At 38.8% G+C, this 25,591-nt stretch overlaps 1 protein-coding gene across 6 annotated transcripts in view; it reads right to left on the bottom strand.

The window, feature by feature from the left end:
* The window catches only part of WNK3 (WNK lysine deficient protein kinase 3), a 155,711-nt gene extending 139,186 nt beyond the window's left edge, over window positions 1–16,525 (bottom strand). The window contains exon 1 of one of the 6 annotated variants that reach the window (XM_004780581.3): window positions 15,767–16,525. The gene's annotated coding sequence lies outside the window, so the exon portion shown is untranslated. Of the gene's footprint in view, window positions 1–4,802; window positions 4,911–15,766 lie in introns of those variants that run through there. The other 5 variants (XM_004780582.2, XM_004780584.3, XM_004780585.3 and 2 more) reach the window with 5 other exon arrangements.
* Between the last annotated feature and the right edge of the window lie 9,066 nt (window positions 16,526–25,591).

Here is a 25,591-nt window from a genome sequence, read left to right as displayed (position 1 = left end):
ACTCCCAGCATGGGCTCCTTGCTCCTTGTCAGTTTTTCAGCAAAAGGTGCTAGGACAATTGGATATATCCACATATAAAAGATAAAGTTGGACTCCTACCTCACACCATAAAAAAATGAACTCAAAGTGGATCAGAGACATAATATAGCAGCTAAAACTCTAAAGCTCTAAAAATAAAAAAAACACTGAAGTGAATCTTAGTGACTTCGGGTTAAGCAATGATTTCCCAGATAAAATAACAAAAATACAAGTGATAAAAGAGAAAATTGAGAAGATGGACCTCATCAAAATTTAAAACTTTTGTGCTTCAATGGATGCCATCAAGAAGGTGAAAAGCAAAAAGACTGACCAAAAATATGTGCAAATCACATATCTTATAAGGGACTGGTACTCAGAATATATAGGGAATTTGTTTTTTTTTTCTTTAAGATTTTATTCATTCATCAGAGGGAGGGTGGGAGGGAGAGAGAGAGCGAGCAAGTGAGCACACATAAGCACAGGAAGCAGTAGGCAGAGGAAGAAGGAGGATCTCCACTGAGCAAGACCTAAGCAAGGAGCCCCTTGAGGGACTCCATCCCAGGAGTCTGGGATTATGACCCAAGCTGAAGGTAGACACTTAACTGACTAAGCCACTCAGGCATTCCTATAAAGGAATTCTTATAACTCAATAATGAAAAGATAAATAATCCAATAGGCTCAAAATCTGAATAGACATTTCTCTAATGTCTATTAGAGACATTCTCTAATGTTTATTCTGTATAATAAGATATACAGGGGCACCTGGGTGGCTCAGTGGGTTAAGCCTCTGCCTTTGGCTCAAGTAGTGATCTCAGGGTCCCGGGTTCAAGCCCCTCATCAGGCTCTCTACTCCATGGAGAACATGCTTCCCCCACCCCCACCTGCCTCTCTGCCTACTTATGATCTCTCTCTGTCAAATAAATAAATAAAATATTTTTTTAAAAAAGATATACAAATAGCCAATAAACACAGGAAAAGATGTTACACATCATTACTCTTTAGAGAAATGCAACTCAAAACCACAAATGAAATATTACTTCATACCCATGAAGATGGCTATGATACAAAAGACAGACAATAACAGGTGTTGGTAAGGATGTAGAGAAATGGACCTTTTTTTTTTAAGATTTTTATTTATTAATTTGACAGAGAGAAATCACAAGTAGACGGAGAGGCAGCCAGAGAGAGAGAGAGAGAGGGAAGCAGGCTCTCTGCTGAGCAGAGAGCCCGATGCGGGACTCGATCCCAGGACTCTGAGATCATGACCTGAGCCGAAGGCAGCGGCTTAACCCACTGAGCCACCCAGGCGCCCCGAGAAATGGACCTCTTATACATTGCTGGAGGGAACGTAGAATGGTGCAGCTGCTCCAGAACACAGTCTAGCAGTTCCTCAACAAATTAAGCATTGAGTAACTATATGACACCATCTTCCCAAGAGAAATGAAAACGTATGTCCACACAAAACTTGTACAAAAGTGTCCATAGCAATGCTATTCACAATAGCCAAAAGGCAGAAACAATCCAAATGTCTGTCAACTGATGGGTAAACAAAATGTGTTATAACCATACAATAGAATACTACTTGGCAATGTAAAGGAATGAGTTACAGATATATGCTACAACAAGGATAAACCTTGAAAACATTTTGCTAAGTGAAAGAAGCCAGAGGAAAAGACAACATGCCATATGGTTCCATTTCTATGAAAAGTCTAGAATATGTAAATCTATAGAAAGAGAAAATAAATAACTTGTCACCTGGGGCTGAAGTATATAAGAACAGGACTAACTGCAAACTGGCCTAAAGAACCTTTTGGGGGTGATGGAAATATTCTAAAATTAGACTGTAATCAAGGTTACACAATTCTATAAATTTACTAAAAATCATTTACATTTATATTGGTGAATTTTATAGTATATAAATTATATCTCAATAAAAGATGATGTCTCTCTTAAGAATCTTAAAACATTTTGACTAAAATATAAGCCATAATATCAAATATGCCTTTCTAAAATTATATTCTCTATCTTCCCCCACTCAATTTTGTCCACTTTCTTTATCTTCAGCCTGGCCTCCGAGTTGAGAATCACTTCTCTAAATGGGAAAGCCCTGACATCAATAATTAATAAAAAACAACAAATAAAAGACACAAACACAACAAATAAGAACAACAAATCTTTTTAAAACTAGGCCAAGAACTACACTAAGCACAGAATATCTATGGCCTTCCCATCATGGATCCACTAGCTTCTTGTCCATAAAACAGGGGTTCAGAACACAGGCTTTGGAGTGAGAGAAACCTGGAATCAAATCTTGGTTCTGCCTCTCATTCCTCAAAGTAGATTTGGGGCCCATTACTTTACCTCAATCATTCTTGATTTCATTTGTGAAATCTCAAAGGACTGATATGAAAATACACATATAAACTACTTAGCACAGTGCCTGGCATAATATAATAATCAATCAATAGAAGCTTTTATTTTCTACATCTTAATAACCCCTAGGGGCAGTGCTATATTAAAGCACTATTCAATAATACTCTAAAAAAAAATCAAGTGATTTTCAGTAGACTCACTTAGGAAGGCTGATAAGTATATAATGCATTCTTTTAAAGCTTTCCAGTAATAAACCAAGCTGGCATTGCTTCAGTGACCAGGAAATAAACTCTTCTACATTCAGCAATGCAGCAACATACCTCAGTGAAATAGTCCACAAAAATCAGGCCTCAAAACTAAAGTCTCTTACTAAGTTCAACAGCTATATGTTGTAACTTTTATATGACCATTTTTTTCCTTCATAAAATGGTAACAAACTGGGAATATATATAAAGATAACTACAAAAGCACTACCAGAGAGACTGAAATTATAGGGAAACTCTCACAAATGTGTACCCTATATCTACTCCTTTAACCTGTTTGATATATAATCTTGGAGCATTTGAGTGAAAAGCTTGAAATAATCTTCCCTCATAGCTTATCATCCATCAGAAATTCTATCCATCAGAAATTCAGCATAAAATCAGTACTTTGTTAATCCATGGCTCAAGAACTTCAACTTTTGGAACCAGCCATTGAAAGAATGTATATAAAGTCAACCTGCTTAAGAAAACGTTTGCAAATGACATATTTGATAAGAAGTTAATATCCAAGATATATACCAAGAACCCATACAACTCAACACACAAAAAAACAAATAATCCAATTAAAAACAGGCAGGGGCGCCTGGGTGGCTCAGTCAGTTAAAGCATCTGACTCTTAATTTCAGCTCAGGTCATGATCTCAAGCCCCATGTCGGGGTCCGTGCTAAGCACAGAGCCTGCTTAAGATTATCTCTCTCCCTCTCTCTCTGCTCCTCCCCCTTCCCTGTCTTTAAAAAATACCTAAAAGTAGAAGCACCACATGATTCAGTAATTCCACTACTGGGCCACTTCAGGTAAGTTTATACCTGAAGAAAATAAAAACACTAATTCAAAAAGTTGTATGCTCACCTATATTTGCTGCAGCATTATTTACAAAAGCCAAGATGTGGAAGCAACCTAAGTGTCCATCAACAGATGAATGGATAAAGAAGATGTGGTATATATACAAAATGAAGTATCACTCAACCATAAGAAAGAATGAGATCGTTCCATTCACGATAACATGAATGGACCTAGAGGGTAGTATGCTAGGTGAAATAAGTCAGATAGAGAAAGACAAATACCATATGATCTCACTTACATATCGAATCTAAAAAATAAAACTAACAAAAAGACAACAAAGAGAAATGAACTCACTAATACAGAGAACAAACTGGTGGTTGCCACAAGGGAGGGGAGTGAGGGGACAGGCAAAATAGGGGAAGTGATTAAGAGATACAAACTTCTAGTTCTAAAATAAGTAAGTCACAAGATGAAAAGTACAGTATAGGGAATACAGTCAATTATATTGTAATAACTTTGTATGGTGACAGATGGTAACTACACTTACTGTGCTGAGCACAGCAGAATGTATAGAACTGTCAAATTACTATGTAGTACACTTAAAATTAATACAACACCATATGTCAAGTATAATTCAATAAAATTTTTTAAAATAAATTGTCACAATTATATGGTAAATTTACCATTAACAGTCCTCTCTCTCTCATATATGTATCCACATCAATAAACATTTACCAAGTGCCAAGCATGGTCAGGATCTGGGGATAAAAGAAAAAGTCTGTCCTTGTCCTCAAGGAGCCTACAGTTTACCCAAGTTTAACATATACCACTGTTGGCTTCTGGTTCAAGAAGGTAAACTGAACACTTATATCTCTTGTACTTTCCTGGAAAAGCAATGGTAATAAAGTACAAAAGTATAAGTCACAGGCCAAGGATACAAATGGAAAATGGCATAACAAATACAAGATTTCAACAATTTCTGACAGAGAGCAAATAGGAAAGAACTGGCTAGTAACACAAATCAAAGGATACTACAACCTAAAATATGCAATAGAAATGGTTCCAACCCAGGATGGAGAAGACTTGCAGGACCAAACCCCAGAGATAAGTGATCCCATAAAGTGCCAGAGTTAAAAAAAAAAAAGTCTGGAAAAAAAGGGACTAACTGAAGCTCTGAATTATGAAACAGTTGATGAACTCTCTTCCCCATTCCACCAAGAAAAAAATCCTTGCACGCAAAATATTAATTTCAACAAACCCGGATGAACAAGGGCATCCCAGAGCAAAGCCCTTTGCCCTCTGGTATTTGGGTACTCCAAGTGTAATAGCCAGCTGTCCACCCACTCACCCCAAAATAAAGCCTACCAGTTGACAACCCTGTCTCCGTACACAGAACTCCCAGTCGGCCCTTCTACTAGCTCATTCTTAAATACGGACAGAATCAGGAGACAGCCATTTGGAGAAAACCTGTAATACAGAAAAGAGAGATCAAGAGAAACAAAAATGTCCTTGGAGGAGGTGAAATAATTTAAGAAACCATTTTTAATTTAATTTTTAAAAATATAGTCCTAAAACTCAAAAATCAAAGAGGTATATAATTAATAGATTCCCTCCCAACCCTGTTTCCCATCTATTCAGTTCCCACCACTCCCCCAACAGGTAACCACTCATTAGATTATTGTGTAGCCCTCTGGAATTCCTTTAGGCAAATAAGCAAATACAAATATATGTTCTCTTTTTCCTTCCTTAAACAAAAAAATAGCACAGTGTATACCAAACTTTTATTTATAGTCACAACAACTTGGTATTTTTTCCCTGTCACTACACAGAAGTTCCTTATTCTTATTCTTTTAAAACCTATATAGTATATAGTATTCAATTATTTGCTATGTTATTTGTTATGACGAATAGCATTGCATATTTTGTACATATGTGTGTATGTATGTGTGTGTGTGTTTATATATGTATTTCCTGAAATGATATTATTGGATCAAAAGAAATTTATGTATTTAACTTTTATTGATGTATGTTAATACATCCAGAATAATACACATAATACATGTGTATCTTTATATAATGCTGCCAAACTGCGTACCATGGCCATTGTACCAATTCAAACTCCTACCTACAACAAAAAAGGTATCATCAAATATTTTTTTAAAGATTTTATTTATTTATTTGACAGAGAGAGAGAGAGAGATCACAAGTAGGCAGAGAGGCAGGCAGAGAGAAAGGAGAATCAGGCTCCCTGCTGAGCAGAGAGCCTGATGCGGGCTCAATCCCAGGACTCTGAGATCATGACCTGAGCAAAGGCAGAGGCTTAACCCACTGAGCCACCCAGGCGCCCCCTTATCAAATATTTTGACTTTTAACACTCTGATAGATTTTAAAAAGGAATCTCAGTGTGGTTTTAATTAGCATTTATCTTATGAGTGAGGTTAAGCATCTTTCACATAAACAATAATTAAAGTCATGAATAAGCCAAGAATTCTTATTATCACCACTACCATTTAAGGAAATAAATCAGGATGTATGAATATTAGAAAGTAGGACACAAAATTCAAAACTTGCAGGCTATATGATTATCTATCTAGAAAATCCAAGCAAATCAACTAACAACTATAATAGGAACTCAGCAGAATAGAGAGCTCAGCAGAAAGGCCAAAGATCAAATCAACAAACAGAAATCAATAGCTTTGCTATACATTGTCAATAATCAGCTAGAAAATGTAATTTAAAAAGCAGCTATTCTAAGGTGAGGGACCTGGAGTTGGGCAGCACTCAGAAGGGGAGGGAAGGGCTGGGTGTCTGGAGGAAGGCAGGTCACTGAGATTTTAAATACACACACACTATCTTGTACATAAGAGCAACAAAGCTGTAACATACTCATCTAGGAACAAACTCAAGAAGAAATATTCAATACCTATATAAAGAAAACTGTAATATAATGCAGCTATAGTAAGTTAAATAATAGTTTCAGCACAGAACAGATAGCATAATAAACACTGTCAGAATAACTGGCTATCTATAATGTGGGGGAGGATGTTAAAGACCCGCTTCAGACCAGTCACAAAAATAAATTCCAGGTAGGTTAAAGAGCTAAATGTAACAGCAAAACTATATAACTATTAAAAGAAAATATGAAAAAAATAATTAATTAATTAATTAATTTAAAAAAATATGGCTGCATATATTTCTAACCTGAAGAAAGGCTTTCATAAAAAGACAAAATGCAAAGACCATTAATAAAAAGCTAACACATTTGCCCATCTGACCATGAACAAGGTTAAAAGCTAAGCAACAGATGGGGAGCAAATATTTGCAACATGTATAACAACCATTAATATCCAGAATATGCGAAGAACTAAAAAAATCAGTAAGAAATACAAAAGGCCAATATGTGGATGATAGGAAGATGGCTCAAACTTTTTTGAGCAGGGACATGCAAATTCAAACAATCATTTTTTATCCAACAGATGAGCCAAAAAATCTGTTTTTGAAAAGTGTATGAGAAATTCAGCACTTCATGCACTCTTGGCAGACAAACTGGAATAGACCTTTCAAACCCTTTGTCAAACTCCTTGACAAATTCCAAGTATCTTAATACATACTTATCACCAGCAATTACACTTTTTGGTATCTACCTGAGAAATATTTTTGTACGTATACAAATATACATGCACTAGGGTTTTTACTGAAGCATTGTCTGGAATAGCAAAAAATACTGAAAAGAACTTAAATATCCATGTATAAGAGAATGATAAAATAAGCAGTGGTAAATCTGTACTATGTAATAATATGCATGTTTAAAAAATAAGAGATGGATATATACAACTAATATATAAAAAACTCCTACATATAAATACTATTAAGTGAAAAAAACAAATTACAGTACAGCATATACAACATATCATTTATGTGAGAAAAAAAACTATAAAACCTTGTTTCCAAATGTACTCATGTATGTTTAAATGCATACAAAAAAGCCCCAGAAGATATGCTCTTAATTTATCCTGCAGGTTTAAGAAGCAATTAGTATTAAGCACTGTGTATTCATTAAAAAGAATGATGTGAAGATACATATATATGTGTATGTATATACACACACACACACACACATATATATATATATGGAGAGAGAGAGAGAGCCCTATGTCATATTCTCTGGGAAAAGAGCAAGACATAAAATATTTTTATTTGCATATGCATATGCATGTAAATACAGAGAAAAAGGACTGTACACGTTCACAGTCAACTTCCTTTTAAAGATTTTTAAAAATTATTTCTAAGTAATCTCTACACCCAACATGGGAACTTAAAACCCTGAGATCAAGAGTCTCATGCTCTACCAACTGAGCCAGCCTGGCACCCCTACAGTCAACACTTAACAATAGTTACCCACTGGAAAGCAAAAATTGTGTAAAGGTGGACCTTAAGGTTTTAATCTACCTGTATGTTAGTTTAATCCTTTAAAGCATAATTGTCCATCAATAACCTGTACAAAAGAACCAGTTAAGGATATTATCATTTCTTGGGGCACCTGAGTGGCTCAGTGGGTTGAGCCTCTGCTTTCAGCTCAGGTCATGATCTCAGGGTCCTGGGATTGAGCCCCACATCGGGCTCTCTTTGGCAGGAGCCTGCTCCCCCCCCCCTCTCTCTGCCTGCCTTTCCACCTACTTGTGATCTCTTTCTGTCAAATAAATAAATAATAAATAAGAGGATATTACCATTTCTCAAAGTAACTGAAAGAAGAAAACAAATAAGGTATGTACAATATAAATACAAATAAATATCAATTAATACTTATTGAATGCTTTGTGCCAAGCACTGTAAGCCCCTTCATGCATTCTCTCATGTAATCACCACAAAAATCTTGACGTAGGTAATATTTTTATTCCCATTTTACAAATGAGGAAACTAGGCTCCAAAAATTAAGTTAACTTGTCTAAAATCACACAGCCAGTAGAAACCAGGGCCAGAATTTAACTCAGGCACTGGACTCCCAAGTCCACTCTTTATTCATAATATGGGGCCACATATGACATGCACCCACATATGACATGGACCCACATGCACAACACTATACACAATCCTGAATTGCAGAGATACATACAATGCATAACCACATTACAGTCCCTGGGAGTTTATAACACTAAAACTATCTTCTTCCTCACTTCCATCATCCAGTTTTGCTTTAGCAAGATCATTTCCTCAATTAAAGATGCTCATTTTATATGAAGAAATTTCTGGGTTCAAATTAGAAAAGGGGTTGAGATCATCTCCATCTTCTTTTGTTATCAAAATTAAACAATTTATATTTATCGGGGCACTTGGCTTTATATTTATCAATCATCTACCCTCAAATCCCTAATTAAGACTTTATTCTGCCTGACCCTTTACAACAGTTGTGGCAAAACTACATACAGCCCTCAAGCCAAACTTACCTCACCTCACTGCTAGTTTCTGTGCAGCAGGTGACCCGAGAAAAATTTTTATATTTTTAAATGGTTGGGGAAAAAAATCAAAAGAACAGTATTTCATGACACAGAAAAATTATTCAAAATTTGTATTTCAGTGTTCATAAATAGTTTTATTGGAACACAGCCACACTCATTCATTTACATATTGTCTATGGCTGCTACAACAGCAGAGCTGTGTTATTGCAACAGACTTCATGGTCTGCAAAGCCTAAAATATTGACAATCTGGTCCTTTACAGAAAAAGGTTTATAGTTTCCATAAGAACTTCATCTACTTAACTCAAAGACTCCTAACAACAACCCTGAGAGCTATGTAGTATTACCCTGAATTCTGAAAATTAGGAAGGCTCAGAAAAGTTTATAGTCTTGCCCAAGTCACAAAGCCAGTAAGTGAAGGGGAAATTCTGGAACCCCAGTTTTCTAGCTCCAAATCCAACATACTTTCTACCATACTGCCATGTTCTAAGAACCCAACCCCTCCTGATTAATCAATGAGTTTAGATCTTTGGTGCTAAAATTTACCATATGGTTACAGGCACAAAAGCTTTAAATTGGTAGGAAAACATTTCTCAATTGAGAAACTTTGACTCCAAAAATATGTTAATAGAATACACTGTGTTTCATATACCGTTGTGTAATTTACGCAGTATATTTTCTTAGTTAGCCAAAAACAAAACAAAAAACAAAAAACCTCTGCAAAATAGGTAGGGCTTTTGCTTTGTTTAGTAACAAATGAGGAAATCGATGCTCACCAATTTATACAAGATTACCCTGAGAGCAAGACCAGAACCTAGGCTGACTCCTACTCCAGTGACATTTTCACCTGGAAACACAGTTTCTTCTCATAAGGAATGCACCTTTTTTGTTTTTTTTTTTTTCCTTAGAAACAAAAGCACAGCAGCGCCTCTGTGGCTCAGTGGGTTAAAGCCTCTGCCTTCAGCTCAGGTCATGATCCCAGGGTCCTGGGATTGAGCCCCACATCAGGCACCCTGCTCAGCAGGGAGCCTCCTTCCTCCTCTCTCTCTGCCTGCCTCTCTGCCTACTTGTGATCTCTGTCTGTCAAATAAATAAAATCTTTAAAAAAAGCACATATCTTACACATTTAAAATATTAAGAAATCTAAAATGTTTAGTAGAGATAAATTAACAATTTAACAAAATAATAATTAACAGAAGGGATACTAAGAATTGCTGGTCTCTTAACATTCGGATCTCTGTTCAAAGTCACCTCCTCAAAGAAACCTTCCAAACTAACCAACTGAGCTAAAGAGGCTTCTCTCTAACATCCCAGCATCCTTTAAAAAAATTTCTTCTCAGGGTGCCTGGTTGATTCAGACGGTGGAGTGTGGAACTCCTGATCTCGGAGTTTGAGCCCCATGTTGGGCAGAGATTACTTAAAAATAAAATCTTTCAAAAAACTCATTCTTCTCAGCATTTATGTTCTATTTGTTGACTATTGTCCTCCAACTATAATGTAACCTCAAAGAGAGCAGGGTCATTGCCTGCTTTGCTTCCTTTTCATCTATTCCCAACACACCAACCCTGCACACTGGAGGAACACAATAAAAATTTGTTCAAGGAATGGTAGAACCTTACAAATATGTTAGGTAAGTCATACTCCAAAATTCATTTGGATTAACAGCTTCAGAGTAAGTTATCAGGACTTTTGAAAGCTTCCTTAGTAAATGAACCACAGAGCTTCAAGGGGTTTTTTCCCCCTCTTGCTAGAAACCTTCAAAGGCTAACTATGAATGGATATGCCACAGTAGCTCATCAGGACAAAATTATTCTCTGGGCAGCACTGGATATCGTCAGAGCTGAACTAGCACCCTATGAGTCTTGGGTCTAATCAAGCCAATTTCCCATTCTTCTATTAAACACACCCCCTAGTGTTTAAAACAATTCAAACTAACGTCTCTATTTTAATTACACTTAACTAGAGGCTGAGATTTACCAACAAATTGTGCTGTGCTAAATTTTAACTCTCATTTTTACAAGTAACGGAACTAAAATAATCTTACATGATTCTTAAATGAATAGGACAATGTACAGGTCATTATGGCCTAAGCTACAAATAAAAAGTCTCCACAAGGTACTGATTGATATATGTTTTGGTCAAGAAGCTGGCTCACAATCAGAAACCAAATAACACATAGATGAGGGTGCTCTTAGGATAAATCCAATGCCAATTTCTGCTTAATTATAAACTAAATCTGCTTTTCCCCCCAGTTATAATAAAAGATTTCACCCTACACAAAAAATCCGAAAACAAAAATAATACTCTTTATTTAAAAAAAAGAAAAACAATTATCTAAAAAACAAAACACTTATGTAACTTTACCATAAGGATTGTCTAGTTTGCCATATTGAGGTTTCCTGATCATGAAAGTCCAACTGTCTCATAAAGAGCTTTAGAATATCCCCACTCTTCAAATACAAAGCATGACCTTCAAAAATGCATTTAGAAACATTTCTCCTCCACAAAAGCCCAAAGAATAATTACATATTGCCACAAAATAGCGTCATATATAGTATCATATATTACTTTTTTTATTGAAGTATAGTTGACACAAAATGTTACATTAGTTTCAGGGAAACAACATAGTGTTTCCACAAGTCTATACATTATGCTATGCTCATCACAAGTGTAGCTACCATCTGTCACCATACAACATTATTACAATACCGTTAACTATGTTCCCTAGGCTGTACCTTTTATCCCTGTAACTTACTATTTCCATAACTGGAAGCCTATATCTCCCACCCCCTTATCTATTTTATAGTTTATAAAACTTCAAGATAATCCGCATACAAAAAAACACCACTGGACCCTTACCCCATACTATATACAAAAATTAACTCAAAATGAAACAAAGACCTCAATATTAAAGTTGAAACAATAAAACTCTGCGAAGAAGAGATAGGAGTAAATCTGCATTGTCTTGGGTTTGGCAGTGGTTTCTTAAATATAACACTGAAAGCACGAGCAACAAAAAAAATAGATAAACTGGACTTCAAATTTCAAATTTTTTGTGCATCAAAAGACACTATTAACAAGTAAAAAGATAACTCTGAATAGAAGAAAATATTTGCAAATCATATGTCTGATCAGGGTCTAGAATTTAGAATGTATTCTTTTAAAACTCTTTAAGTCAACATTTAAAAAATTAAAAATGGGCAAAAGACTTAGTTCTCCAAAGAACAAATTCAAACAGCCAACAGCCACATGAAAAGATGCTACACATCATCAGTCATTATAGAAAGACAAATAAAAACCACAATGAGATCCCTTTTCACACCCACTTAGTATGGCCATAAAGCACACAAACAAAAAACCAGAAAGTAACAAATGTTGGTGAGGATGTAAAGAAACTGGAACCCTTGTACATTGCTGGTGGGAATGTAAAATGGTGCAGCCACTGTGGAAAACAGTTTAGTGGCTCCTCAACAAGTTAAACAGAATGACCATATGACACAATAATTCCACTTCTAGGTGCATACCTGAAAACAGGTTTTCAAGCAAAAATGTATATACAAATATTCATACCAGCATTATTCACAAAAGCTAAAAGGTAGAAGATCCCAAATGTCTATGAACTGATGAATAAATAAACAAAATGTAGTATATCCATACAAGGGAATATTATTTAACCATTAAAAGGGAATGTAATATAGGGGCACCTGGCTGGCTCAATCAGAAGAGCATGTAACTCTTGATCTCAGGGTTGTGAGTTTGAGACCACAGTGGGTGTAGAGATTACTAAAAAAAAAATAAACTTTTTTAAAAAGGAATGAAATACTGATATACGCCACAACATTAGTGAACCTCAAAAACATGTGAAGTGAAAAAAGCCAGACAATAAGGTAATATAATGCATGATTTCATTTATACGAAATACCCAGAATGGAAAATCCATAGAGATGGAATATTAGTGGTTGCCAGGGGCTGGGAGGAATGGGGAATGGGAAGCCATGGTTTAATGGGTACAGGGTTTCCTTCTGGGGTGATGAAAATGTTTTGGAACTAGATATGCAACATCATGAAGGTACTTAATGACACTGAATTGTACACTCTAAAATGGTACATTATATTACGTGAATTTTATCACAGTAAAAAATTACCAGGTTAAAACACAGAAAACAATGTTACTTCATTTCTGTTAATGAGATAGATAGATAGATATATATATATCCCTGAAGAAAGGGGCATTAAAGGCTCACCACTGCAGTAACTTAACCTCAACATTTTCTAAACCAAGTATCTCATGACAAACTCTACCAAAACAATTTAAAATGGCATCAATTCTACTCTTGAAGTTTTGGGAATTTCTGAATGAAATCTTTTATAGACGTCCTTTACAATCTTCAAACATCTCCTAACAGTGCCATAAACTTTATGATCTCAAACAAAAAATGGGAACTCCCCCCCCCCAAAAGTATTCTGGGTTTTAGCCAAGAGAAATAATCAAATATATCTGCAAATAGAACTGGTCTACTTACACTAAGATGGGGTACTGAGAAAGGGTTTTTTTTTCCTTGCACACAACCTCAAATTAGAGAAATTTAACTCCTAAAACACTACAGAATTATTACATCAACAAATGTAGACTTGTGATACAAGGATCAACATTGGTTTAGAAGTCGGAATTCCAGGGTCCACTGCTTACTAGGGTAGGTCTTATCTCTTATCTTTATTTTCTCTCTTAAGTATAAAAAGGCAAATAACTTTCCTGCCTGCCTACCAACAGAAATACAGTAATAAAAATATGTACAAGGTATGATGGGACCACTGAAGTGGGGCACCTAATGAAGCTTTGTGGAGGATGCTGGGAAAAGGAAAAAAAAGTCGGGGGCAAGAAAGGCTTTAGGGAATAACTAATGACTGAGGTTAGTCTAAAAAGAATGAGCTCAAATTCACAGCATGGGGAAAAGAGAGCATTCCAGGTTGGGGGCAGAGGCATCAGAAGCAAAGGCAGGGAGATAAACACCAAAAACCTGCTCATGTTATTCCCCTTCTTAAATAGTCAAAGGCTCCTAATTCAAACTAAGATTCCAGCCTTATCTCATTCCACTCCCCAGATATACCAAGATTACACTTTCCAGCCTCAAAACTTGCAGGTTCTTCCACTCCAGGAACATCTAGTTCAAGACAGGGAGGCTACCTTGCCTGCCAAAATTGGTGCAACATTCCCAGGCTCTCATGGTACTTTAGTACTTCTACTCTACCGCTTAACACACCAGTATTCATCTTAATCTAAGAAAGTATGAATATAGTATTAGTTTTTGTATTTAAACTCTGGGTAGTCAAAACAAGGATTACACTCTTTGCAACATCAAAGCAGAATAAAAGATAAAGGGCATGGGAAAGTTCTCAAATTTGCAACATTTCCGAGATACTGAGTATATGTCAGTAAAGTTTGTAAAAAGTAACCATGAAAAGTTACAAATTCATAAACTATTAATCTTGACCCAGAACAGAATGAAACCATCACCAGGCATCCTTACCAGAAGATAAGTAATGTATTCAGAGAACAAAATGTCCTAGTAATCTGCTATAATTTAAACTCACACCAAAAAGCAAGTGCCAATTTTCAAACAAGGTAAATTCAGAATGACAAAAAAAATTATGTATAATTACTTCAGCATTCAGAATCAGCTTTAGTGTATTTTAGCCATCCTTAAATGCAGGGTATCCTTCCCCTAGGCTGCTGACTTTAAGCAATTTTTAAATTCATCAAGCTAAATGTTAGAGACTGTCTGGAAAACACCTGCTGCTCTGTATCATATACTGAGATCTCTTCAAAAGTTATCCTGGTATTACAACGTACTATAAATGAAAAACAGGTAACAATGCCTCCCCAAATTGGATGTAATCACTACCACACAGAAGACTTTCACAACTTAAAGCCCATTTATTCGTATAATTGCTTTAGTCAAAGGTAATTCTTAAGAAGGAATAGCCATACCACTCGCATCTGTTTTGAGGGCTCAATTTCATTTTAACACGTCTATCAACTCCCAAGATGGGAAGATATACACGTGCAGGATTTCCATCCACAGCCCACTCCATAAATGTTTCACCACTCTTAACTAGTCGAACAAAACCTCTTTCGGCACAGTGAAGCCACCTCACCACTTTTATCCTAAACATACCATTTCTTCCCCATCCTCAAGTTGTCAGTCACAGAAAACACCACCGTTGCCAAATAACACCTCTCAATCTCTTTGAACCTAACCCACTTACAGAACCAGGCAGCAATATTCTCTCACCCGATCCAGTCCTATCGACTTTCACACACAACTGAATCTCTATATTAAGTCCACTTTCCCCCACCACTTGACCCACTGAAACTCAACTTCTCACACCTGAAGCGATCATCTCTTTCAGCACCCTCAATCTCACTTAAATGATCACTCAGTCCTTTGTCAACCATGTCCCAACCCCCATGTATCCTCTCACCTTCCCCATTCCCTAGTTCTCCATCAACTCCCAAAGTTGCCACCCCCAACAAAAACAGAAAAGAAGACAAAAAACGCACCTCAAACCCAAACCTGCCCTTCTCCACTCCCTCCACCTTAGAATTTTCCTCTCCGCCTGTTCGCTCAAACGGACAGCAACTCCGACAACCGCGAAGACCCAAGCCCGGCCTCGTCCCATACCTCTTGGCGACAACAATCACCCTGCCTCGGTCAAGCCGCCCCCCACTAGGACGCTTACTCTTCAACAGACTCTTGGCCGCCGCTGCCTCCCTCCATTCATCCCCGGCCCATTCATCTCTCAGCCGGATCCCAGACACGCCCCCCGGCCTCCTCCCTCTCTCCCAGAACCCTGGCCGGCCCGGGACCCTCACCAGATTAGAGGCTCTCACGGACAGAGACTCGGACTCTTTTCCCTTCTCCCTCGCCCTCCTTCAAGCCTGCGCTCGCCCCTCGACGAGCCACACCGTAGAACACACACAGATACGCACACCGCCTCCTCTACCACCTCCTCCGATGCTTCTTACTCCCCTCCTCGATGTCTCCAGCTCCGCTCCGCGTTGTGTGCGCGTGCGCGTGCGAGCGTCTCCCGCGAGCCCACCGGGCCAGCTACTGCCGGTAGGTAAAGAGCGGGCGGGGTTAGGGGAGCGGGGTACGAGCCCAAGCTCGCGCTCGCCCGGGAGCAGAGCAGGCGCACGCGTACTCCAGCCAGGGAATTCTGGAGAGGAGAGAGGGGTGGAGGGGGGCGGGGAGGGGAGGGGAGGAAAGAAGAGGGGGAGGGGCGGAGAAAGCCTACGGAGCAGCCCCAACTCCCAACAGCCCCTATCGCTGCGAGGTGCCGAGTGGCTAGCCAACTAGAGCGAGCGCACTCCTCCCCCGCCCTCTTCAGCGCAGCGGGAGAGAGGGATGCGCGTCGAACTGGAGAAAGGCTTCTCTCCTTTCCAAAAAGACACGCGTGACACCTCCTTGTGTTCAAAAGCTCTGTCTCCACGGCTGCTTTACCTTCTTCCCCTCCAAAAAAGAAAAGTACAAGCACACACTACTTCCCAGCCACCCACCATCCACTCTGCTATCCGCAAGCCTCTAAATGCAGCCTCTCTGCCGAGATGTGGTACCCTTGGGCACCTTTTCACCCACCACCCCTAACTCCCTTTTTCCAACTCCCGTCTTTTCTCGCGAGACCCATACCTGCCGGCTTTGGGATTAGAAATCGAAGCACAGATTTACAAATACCGGTCTCCCGGTTACGTTGCGAGGGCAACAGCCATGGCATGTCCCCCCCCCCCAAGACCGCAGTGCGCGCGCGCGGGGGCTGGGCAACAACGAAAGTGGGGATGGGAAAGGGAAGCTATGAAACGGATTTTTGACGGCATGTAACCGCTAGGCCTGGGCACGTGCCTTGCGCCTCGCAGACGAGTGCGGTGTACCCTGGGAATTGTAGTTTTTCTTCTCATCCCCAGTCCAATTCCCATCCTCAGCCTTACTTAGGCCTCTAGCCGGGAGGGAAATTACCGACGCCATTTTGCTGGGAACAATGGCCTTCGGCCTAGGCAGTAACGGGTGGGGGAGGGCGTAATGTTTTAAGGGTTCAGTTAACCTCCCCTGGCCCCTCGGTGCCATAGCAACCCCTTCAGGCACCTAGCCCCGCCCCCTCTTTACTCTGCCGGTCTCCTAGACTGTGCGCATGCGGAAAGGCCACCTCCCGCTAAGGCAGGCTCTCACCATCTCTTACCGCTCACGTCCTTTCTCCTTTAGTTGGTAATGAATGCTAGCTCCTTCAAGCTTTTGCTGCGTTAACCCCAGCACAGCGGCTTTAGTTAAGAACTGCTTCCTGCATTGTATCAGGCATTGTACAGAATTACTTCTTTCATTCTCGCATGAATAATCCTGGCTCCTTAAAGGAGGAAACTTAGGCTCAGGAGGGAAAAACGGACATGACTTGCCCAAGTTCACACAACTAAGTATGGAGGAGTCATAACTTGAACCCAAGTGTGCTCACTCCAAAGCCCATGCATTTTTCAACCCTCCAGGCCTCATCTGGTTTCTGAGCCCCTGAGTGAAAGCTCCTCAGGGGCAGGACTCCTTTCAAATACCCCTCAAGCTTTAGCAAGATGCCCTGAGTGTAGGAGGCTGTGTGGAAAACGCCAGGCTAATATTTACAACCGCCCAGCCTCAGGGCCCTATTACAGAGTTATATCAATCTTTTCTCCCCACTTTTTTTTTCTTTTTAGGCCTTAAAACCTCAGCCTTTTCAGCTCTTTAAAAAAAAAAAGTCAATAAAGTTAAATATAAGTTTCCAGAGTTCAAATGGAGTGGAATGGTGAGAGGCCATATAGCCCTGTTTGTTGTCTTTACATCTTTCCTCTTGAAAGTCACTTAATTGATCCCATGATTGCCAGAATATGTAAGAAAACCAGACTATGCCCGTAATAAATTCAAATCCCCATCTTCCCTTTTGACAATGGAAAGAGACTCTAAAGGAATGAAATTCAGGGCTACAAGGTCCAACTATTTCATCTGTGGAGATCTTCCTGGCAAAATTTGGAAGAGCAAGGTGTGATTTCTCCAAAAAGCGCCACCACTCTACCTTAAAGGTCTCCACATTCCAAATTAGCTGTGGAATGAATGGAGTCTCCTAACCTCCTTTCCTCACTGCCCCTGAAGATAATCCCTTTTCCTTGTTGAATTGTTCACTACTACGAAGAAAACAGGAAACAGAGCCAACTACCAAAAGGCAGTTTCAAAGGTTACCAAGTTATTACAAGTCTTTGTATCCCCTGACTCCCACTGAGATGGCAACTAGAAACTTGTGCCCACCATTTTCTTTAACTGAACCACAATTTTTTATTTCTCAGTATTTCTGTACTCCCACCATCACTACACACATCCACCTTTAGGAAAATCAACAGGTACCTCCCTCAGTTTTGGCCTTCTCCTCTTCCTTAGTCTCCAAACGCCTTGATGTAATCAGTACAGAGCAATACCTAGAAATGTTAGCCCTTCAACCTGCTCAGATATGAACCCTTCTGAGAAGTCCCTCTTTGACAGTCAAACATTTGCTAAATAAATGTAAAGTAGTGTGACTTTTACAAACTTCAGAAGTTAGAAAATCAGTTTGTTCCCCGTTCAAGCACAGGCTTTTCTCAGTTTAGACATTTTATTGACACCCATGCTCTTCTATTTGAAGCAACCTATCCATAAGTAGGATCAAATGTCACTATGGGCAGAAAGGGGAATGCGCAATTATAACTAGTCAATAACGTATGCCAAGGAATATTCCTTTCTAACCCCCTGGTTTCCACTGACTCTTAGGTTGTATTAGTGATGTTTTTATTCATCAAATAGAAAATTTGACTTATTTTAACTATTTGTAATTTGGCCTTACATTATTCTAGGAAAACATTCTTCCAATAATCTAGTTCATCTTTTTTTTTTTAAAGATTTTATTTATTTATTTGACAGACAGAGATCACAAGTAGGCAGAGAGGCAGGCAGAGAGAGAGAGAGAGAGGGAAGCATGCTTCCTGCGGAGCAGAGAGCCCGATGCGGGGCTCGATCCCAGGACCCTGAGATCATGACCCGAGCCGAAGGCAGCAGCCCAAACCACTGAGCCACCCAGGCGCCCCTAATCTAGTTCATCTTATGTGAAATTACAAAAGGTTTTGCTGGAACCATTTTTAGACCCCAGCATCCCACAGGGGTGGGGCTGGGGGTTATTTTCATGGCCCTACTAGATGTTGATCTCCTCCCTACTACACAGAAGTTAACTCCTTCAATTAACAAGATGGAACGGAGATGAACCTCAAAGCTGACTGTTAGCTAACTGCTACAACCATAGGTAGAGTTGTGAACGTTTCTGAAACTCAGTTTCTAACCCCGAGCCTTCCTTTTGTCAGGTTGTTGGGAAAACAATATAAGTCATCTTAATGTACTTTCCCCTCATCCCAGGTGATGTCACAGTTCGGGGATCTTATGTAGTACCCAGGCATGGGGGTGGAGAGTGGTACTGGAGTAAAATTATATACTTCCAAGTCCTTAGAGCCTGTCAGTTACTGCTTAGCCCTCTGCCCGCATGGTCCTTTCAGGTGCTATAGTTTTCTCCAATGTCTCTGCCATACTTGGAGCATAGAACTCATTGTCAAGCTACCTGTTGGTCCATCGACCTAGACATTCCACACAGCCCTTCCTCTCTTGAGCCTTCCAGCCAACCAAATGTTGCTCCTGGCAGTTTGTGCTGGTTGACCTCCCAAAGAACTCTCTTTGCCACCCCCACCCCATGCACCAAGGAGAGGGGAGTGAGGAAGAGAAGAACCTTTTTTTTTTAGCCTTATGCAAATCTTTCCTCCTTCTAGTTTTCTGGCCCAGCTACTTTGTCTTTGCCTCTGATATTAATCCCCCTCCCCTAGTGCTTCCACTTTTGGAACACAAAAGCTAGAGAGACTGACACAGTATTTGGTTTCCTGCCTCACTGCCTTCTTGCCCTGAGATACACCACAAAACTGACTACTTTTTCGGGGGGTGGGGGGGCGGGAATGATGGGAATACAGAAAAGAAAAAATCCATTTATGTCTCAAAACATTCCAGCCACATTCTCCCTCTATTAAATCTTAGCACCTAGGGCAAAGACAACTTATTTCTCTTACTGAAAGGATACAAAAATGCAGATTTGAAGGGATACATGCCCCTGGATGTTTATAGCAACATTAACAACAATAGCCAAACTGTGGAAAGAGCCCAAGTGTTCATCTACTGATGAATAGGTAAAGAAGATGTGGTGTATATATATACAATGGACTGTTACTCAGCCATCAGAAAGAATGAAATCTTGCCATTTTCAATGATGTGCATGGAGCTAGAGTGTATTATGCTAATCAAAATAAGCCAGTCAGATAAAGACAAAAACCATATGATTTCACTCATAGGTGAAATTTAGGAATCAAAACAGATGAACATATGGGATGGGGGGAAAAAAAGAAAAAGAGGAAAGCAACCCATAAGAGACTCTTTAATGTTAGAGAACTAAATGAGGGTTACTGAAGTGGAGGTAGGCAGCCGATGGGCTAAATGCATGATGGGTATTAAGGAGGGCACTTATTATGATGAGTACCAGGTGTCATATGTAAGTGATTATTCACTAAGTTGTACTCCTGAAACCAATATTACACTATATGTTAACTAACTAGAATTTAAATAAAAATTTGGAAGGAAAAAAAAAAGAAAATTTACTTCGCATCGAGATGCCCCCTGCTCAAGACAGTAACTCCCAGGGCTTGGATGCATGGGTGATCTTTTCTCAAGGTACTGGGCTTGGTACTGGGAAATTTCTTACCTGAATCATCCAGGGTCTGTTAATGTCCTCTCAGGAGGCTATCTTTCCTTCCAGGAGAAGTTGAGTGTTGCCTGAGTAAGAACAAACATCACCTAGCTCAGAAATGAGCAACTATCTCCACCATCCAGATTAAACAGTACAATTTCTGGAGATTTACTATGGAGTCTGCTCTCCGCTTCCTAGACACAGTCTTTCCTCATGTGCCCCAGGCCAGATATCAGGTAGGGGGGCAAATTTATAGTAAATGCCTTTGCCTAGAAACTTAGCCTAAAAAAGAGAAAACCTGCATCATTTCTCTAAAATTTGCTAGGTATCTGGAATCTTCATTCCTCTGCCAAGTCCCCATGTGGACCGGATACAGAGCCTGAGTTGGGGGTGCTGAAACAAACTTTTCTCTCTCCAAAAGAAAATCAATTCATTTAGAGATGTACAGTCTGGGGCACCTGGGTAGCACAGTCAGTTAGGGGTCTGACTCTTGGTTTCATCTCAGGTCATGAGCTCAGGGTAACAAGCTCAACAAGCTCAAGCCCCATGTTGGGCTCTGAGCTTAGCATAGAGTCTGCTTGGGATTCTCTCTCCCGCTCCTTCTGCCCCTCCTGCTCATTCTCTCTCTCTCCTAAATAAACAAATAAATAAATAAATAAATAAATAAATATTTTTTTAAAAAAGAAATGTGTAGTCTAACATGGTATACTCTTTTGGGAATCAATTTTCTGAGCTAACATACAAGGCTGCATTTGCCTGCCTGCCTTTCCTTCCTCTCTCCTTCTCTCCCTTCACCTTCCCTTCCACTGATCTCTCTGTATCTGTTCCAACATTCTGTCTACTACTACTATTCTACTACTACTACTACTACTATGACTACTACTAGTAATAATAATAATAATGAAATAACATTTACAATGTGCTTTATACAAACCCATTGACTCCTATGGGTTAAGTGACATTATTAATACCATTTTTCAAATTGTTAATCCAAATCACAAAGAATTTAAATAACTTGCCAGGGTAACACAGCAAGTAAATGGCAGAGCTAGATTTGAACCTAGTTAGTTTATTTCAGAGTCCATGCTCTCAATCATTTTGTTGTATCTTTCTATGATTACATTTAACTTTAGACTCCAAGCTCTCTTTTCTATGGGGCTGGTAAGACAACCTCAATTCTTTTTTATTTTCGTTTTTATTTTTATTCCTTTTATTCATTTTACTTATTTATTTTTCATCATGATAACTGTACTCTTTACTGCCCTTTACCTATTTCTCCATCCACCCACCAGCCTCCCCATTGGTAGCCATCAGCTTGTTCTCTATAGTTAAGAGTCTGTTTCTTGTTCTGTCACGCCCTCTCTTTTTTTCCTTTGCTTGTTTCTTTTGTTTCTTAAATTCCACATACAAGTGAAATCACATGGTATTTGTCTTTCTCTGACTGACTTATTTCACTTAACGTTATATTCTCTAGCTTTATCCATGTTGTTGCAAATGGCAAGATTTCATTCTTTCTATGGCTGAGTAATATTAATATATATATATGTATATATATATATATACCACCTCTTCTTTATTCATTCACCAATCGATGGACATTTGTGCTGCATCCCTAGTTTAGCTATTGTAAAAAATGCTACAATGAACTTAGGGGTTCATGTATTACTGTTTTCATATTTGCAGGGTAAATACCCAGTAGTGTGATTACTGGACCACAAGGTAGTTCTATTTTTAATATTTAAGGCCCCTCCATACTGTTTTTTTTTTTTCCACCATGGCTGCACCAATTTGTTTTCCCACCAGCAATGCAGGAGTGTTTCCTTTTTCTCCATATCCTCACCAATACTTGCTGTTTCTTGTGTTTTTTATTTTACCCATTCCGAAACTTGTGAGGTGATATCTAATTTTGATTTGCATTTCCCTGATGATGAGTGATGTGTCTTTTGACCATCTGTATGTCTTCTTTGGAGAAATGTCTGTTCGTGTCTTCTGCCCATTTCAAATTGGATTATTTGCTTTTTGGGTATTGAGTTATGTCAGTTCTTTATATATTTTGGATACTAACCCTTTATCAGGTATGTCATTTACAAATACTTTCTCCCATTCAGTAGGTTGTCTTTTCATTTTATCCATTATTTCCTTTACTATGTGACTTAACCTCAATTCTTCTTGGCATTTCTCCTAGGCTTATGCCACAGTTCTGGGCTATTACACAGTGCTAAGGCCTGGGAACAGAAGTTCATCAAGTCCTTACCATTAGGCAATACAGCTTAGCAGTCAGAGGTCCATTACCTCTGCCCACAGCGTTCCTTTGCTATTTGGCAGGTCCTTATTACATTGGGATCCCGCCAGTGGCTCAGGAATTTTTGTTAAGGCTGCCTAGAATAGCCCCTGTTTTCTCAAATGTTCCTGTCTATCCAGAGATGGTGCCAGGAAGCAGGACACAGGTCCCCTCTACCCAGCGCCCGCACCCCCTCCACCCCCCCGACCCCCCCACTCCCCCCACCCCCACTCCCCCCACCCCCGTCTCCCTGATAGCATTACATTATCTCCAGCCCTAAGGACAGGAAGTGCTAGAATCCCTCTCTAAGCTGGATAAAATCCTTTGCCCTTCATTTTTTCTAGCCAAAACACTTGTCTTTCTCCCTAATCCTCTCTCCCTAAAGGACTTGGGCTTTTGAAACACAAAAACAAAGAGACTGGCAAGTGAAATCTGCTTTTTGTCCTTCCACATTCCCTTCCCCTGAGGCAATAAAACCCGGGTATGGGGGCAAAAGGATGTGAGAGGAAGATACAGAAGTTAAAAGCAGTAACTATAAAAAACATTAAAATATCTGTTTCAGATATGTTATTTGCAAATATCTTCTCCCATTTTGTAGGTTGACTTTTAGTTTTGTTGATTTTTTTTCCTTCAATGTGTGGAAACTTTTTATTTTGATGGAGTCCCAGTAGTTTATTTTTGCTTTTTTTCCCTTGCCTCAGGAGACATATCTAGAAAGAAGTTGCTAGGGCCTGTGTCAAAGACATTACTGCCTATGTTCTCTTGTAGGACTTTTATGGGTTCAGGTTTCACATTTAGGTCTTTCATCCATTTTGAAATTATTTTTGTGTATGGTGTAAGAAAGTCGTCCAGTTTCTTTCTTTTTCATGTTGCTGTCCAGCTTTCCTTACACCATTTGTTGAAGAGGCTGTCTTCTTCCTATTTTTCCCATCGAATATTCTACCCTACTTTGTTGAAGATTAATTGACCACAGAGTTGTGGGTTTATTTCTGTGCTTTATATTCTGTTCCATTGATCTATGTGTCTATTTTTGTGCTACTACCATACTCCTTTTTTTACTACAGCTTTGAAATATTATTTTAAGTTTTTCTTTTCTTTTTCAAGATTGTTTTGGCTATTTGGGGGTCTTTGGGTATTCCATACAGATTTTAGGATTATTTATGCTGTTGTTTTGATAGGGATTGCATTAAATGTGTAGACTGCTTTCAGTAGTATGGAATTTTAACAATATTCTTTCTTCCGATTCATGAACATGGAATATTTTTCCATTTCTTTTGTCCTCTTCAGTTTCCTTCATCAGTGTTTTCAGAGTACAGGTCTTTCATCTCTTTGATTAGGTTTATTCCAAGGTATCTTGTTATTTTTTGGTGCAATTGTAAATGGGATAGTATCCAAAATATATGAAGAATTTATAAAACTCAATGCCAAAAAACCCTCAACACCCCCAAACCAAATAATCCAATAAAAATGAGCAGAAGACATGAATAGATATTTCTCCAAGGAAGATATACAGATGGCCAATAGACACATGAAAAGATAATCACCATCCTTGCCATCAAAGAAATACAAATCAAAATGACAATGAGATATCATCTCTCACCTATCAGAATGGATAAACGCAAAGATACAAGAAACAAGTGTTGATGAGAATGTGAAGAAAAAGCAATACTCATGTACTGTTGGTGGGAATACAAACTGGTGTGGCCAACATGGAAAACAGTATGGAAGGTCCTCAAAAAATTAAAAATAGAACTACCCTACAATCTAGCAATCACACTACTGGGCATTTATCCAAAGAATACAAAAACATTAATTCAAAGGTATACATGCACCATTACATTTATTATTTACTTATTTATTATTTGTTTGTTTATTTATTTATTTTACATAAAGAGAATGAGAGACAGAGACAGAACATGAGCAGGGAGTAGGAGACAGATACCCTGCTGAGCAGGCAGCCTGACATGGGGCTCAATCCCAGGACCCTGAGATCATGACCTGAACTGAAGGCAGGTGCTTGACTGATTGAGCCACCCAGGCACCCACACCCTTCTGTTTATTATAGCATTTTTTACAATAACCAAATTATGGAAGCAGCCCAAGTGTCCGTTAATTAATTGATGGATAGAGAAGACATGGTATAAATATATGTAGTGGAATATTATTCAGCCAGTAAAAAAAAAAAAAGAAATATTGCCATTTGCAGCAACATGGATAAAGCTAGAGAGTATGATGCTAAGCAAAATAAGCCAGTTAGAGGAAGACAAATACCATATGATTTCATTCATATGTATAATGTAAGAAACAAACAAACGAGTGAAGGGGAAAATAAGAGAAAGAGAGAGAAATACCCAAAATAAGAGAAAGAGAGAGAAACACCCAGGCGCCCCCATAAAGTATCTTCTTAAAAACAAGTTGCTTTAAGGAAACAGTTAACAAAACCAAAAGACAACTGACAGAATGGGAGAAGATATTTGCAAACAACATATCAGATAAAGGGCTAGTATCAAAAATCTATAAAGAACTTAGCAAACTCAACACCCAAAGAACAAATAATCCAATCAAGAAATGGGCAGAGGACATGAACAGACATTTCTGCAAAAA

Source organism: Mustela putorius, unplaced genomic scaffold (genome assembly GCF_011764305.1).
Source record: "Mustela putorius furo isolate JIRA1106 unplaced genomic scaffold, ASM1176430v1.1 tig00004068_pilon_pilon_pilon, whole genome shotgun sequence".
Classification (NCBI taxonomy): Eukaryota; Metazoa; Chordata; class Mammalia; order Carnivora; family Mustelidae; genus Mustela; species Mustela putorius.
The sequence above is the reverse complement of the archived record's forward strand: the minus strand, read 5'-3'. Positions and strand labels throughout refer to the sequence as shown.